Consider the following 2,244-nt stretch of genomic DNA (forward strand, 5'->3'; position numbering starts at 1 on the left):
CTACTAGTCATATTTATAACCTTAGCTAAAGGGATAGTTCACCCAAAAATTAAAATTCCAAACCTGGAACAACTCGAGGGTGAGTAAATGCTTACAGAATTTTCATTTTTGGGTGAACTAGCCTTTAAGTAAAAGTATTATCTTGCATACTCTAATATACTTAGGGTATTAAGAGGAAAAGTAAAGGTATGTACAGTATTGTTCTGAAAAAATAATTTGTCAAGATGGTTTTACATTAATATTACTGCTGCACTACTGTGTATATTGCATTTTACTTCTGAATATGTTCAAGGTTATTAAATTTAAAGTTGCCTACTTCGTATACTTTTGGGTAGTTTAATCTACAACAATGCAATTCTGCTGTCCTGTGAGGGAAAAAAAAGAAAATGTAGTACTTCATATTTGTTTGAGTATACTTAACGAATATACTTCCTTACAGTCCAACTCTGATTATTTTGAAAATGAAAGTATCAACATTTTGTCCGAATATTAACAAATTGTTGCTAACTATATCAAAGGCTGCATCTGAAGGACTCGGACCGGTCAAACAGAGCACTGTTCAGCTGTGACAGCTGCCGCTGAACATTGAGTGGTACAATGCTCTATTTTTTTATTCGCAGTTTTATTTTTGCTAACCTGTCTACATATGATCACCATGGTCAAGACAATAAACTATATAAAATCGCACCTTTGTAAGATATCAGTCAGCATTTGAACTGCTATGTGTGTGTGTATTTTGTAGTTTTTCATATGTATCATTACATTATTCAAGTAAGCTCCAAGCCAATTCCTGCATTTAAAGTTGTAATCCGACAAAGGACGCAGCAAACCAGTGTAACTTACCTGGCCTCGGTCTTGGCTAAGCCTGAGGTACATCACCGTCTCCTCCATTATGATGTAAAACATAAAAACAAAAATTAGCAATTCTGGCTCCACCTATCCTGGCAGGATTGTCCTCTCGTCAGCTCTCCTCTCACACCGTTGCTATGCGACAGACCGCTAATCGGGAACCTCTGGTGTCGCAATTAGGAAATCCTGCGAAGGCAGAGTGTCCTTCATGCACTTCGGAGGCCTGGCCTTCGAAGTGTGCACACTCAACTTTGGGACACAGCTTTGGTGTGCGAATGTTTAGGTGTGCGCACGTACAAAACGAGCGGGAACACAAATCCGTTGACGCATGCTTTTCGCGCCGCTTGTTTGTGCTTTTAACCACATCACTGTATATAGTATGTGACAACACTGAGATCACAGGAGATTGGTGAAAGAAAAAAAAGGTAAGAAACAGAGAATTGAAATATTTACTGAGGCGCTTGGGTACTAGAGGAGTTTATTTGATGTTGAATTATTGATAAGATCCCTCAGGGACTGGGGCTGGGTGGTGGAACTGATAACAGGAAAATATACCTTAAGCAATGCCACAAACGCATCGCGATAGTCCCACAGTTCTGTTCTTCTCCCGCTCAGGGGCGGTTCTAGGGGTCAATAAGCTTGGCCCCCGCTCTGGCCCCCCTAAATTTGGAATCGTATCACACAAAGTAATATTGGGTGAAATGCGCAGTTTGTCCTGTGGGTGGCAGTAATGGAAAAAAAGTAAAACATCACCAGCTGCTAGTGGCGCAGAGCCAGACACGTTTTTTTACAGTGCTGCGCATTAAAACAAACAAAACACCATTCTGTTGAGCTTATAGATGTGCGTACGAATGTAAGTAAGATATTAATTTCATAGTGTAAACCGCTTCAGAGATTTTGATGGGAGTTTATATGAGAGTGCTTGAACTCTGACTAGACTGAAGTCAGTGATATTGTTTTTGATAATGTAAATGTTCTTTGCTCTCTTTCTGTACAATAAAAGTGTTATAATTTGTAACTTACAATGTTTTTTATTAAATTCACATTAAATACAAAGTCAGTTGTATTAAAAATATTGTATGGCATGACACCCATATCTGGTACTTAAGCAAAAAGAGGTTTTTTTTGCATAGTTAATAGATTACACTATTAGGCTACTTTGCTTCATCGCCCAGTATAGATCAACTAACATATTAATTTGAGTTTAAATTGTTATAGCTTACTTGTAGAGATTGCAGTCATAAATGACATGGTGAAAAATGACTGAATGAATAATACTGAAAGTAGGTTAAAATGAATTTTAAAAGTGTGCCCCCTAAAAGCGCAAGTGGCCCCTGTCTGGCCCCCCCAGTTACTGTGGTCTAGAACCGCCACTGCGTCCCGCTGCAAACAACC

The sequence above is a fragment of the Sinocyclocheilus anshuiensis genome, unplaced genomic scaffold, assembly GCF_001515605.1.
Source record: "Sinocyclocheilus anshuiensis isolate Anshui unplaced genomic scaffold, SAMN03320099.WGS_v1.1 scaffold543, whole genome shotgun sequence".
NCBI classification, from domain to species: Eukaryota; Metazoa; Chordata; class Actinopteri; order Cypriniformes; family Cyprinidae; genus Sinocyclocheilus; species Sinocyclocheilus anshuiensis.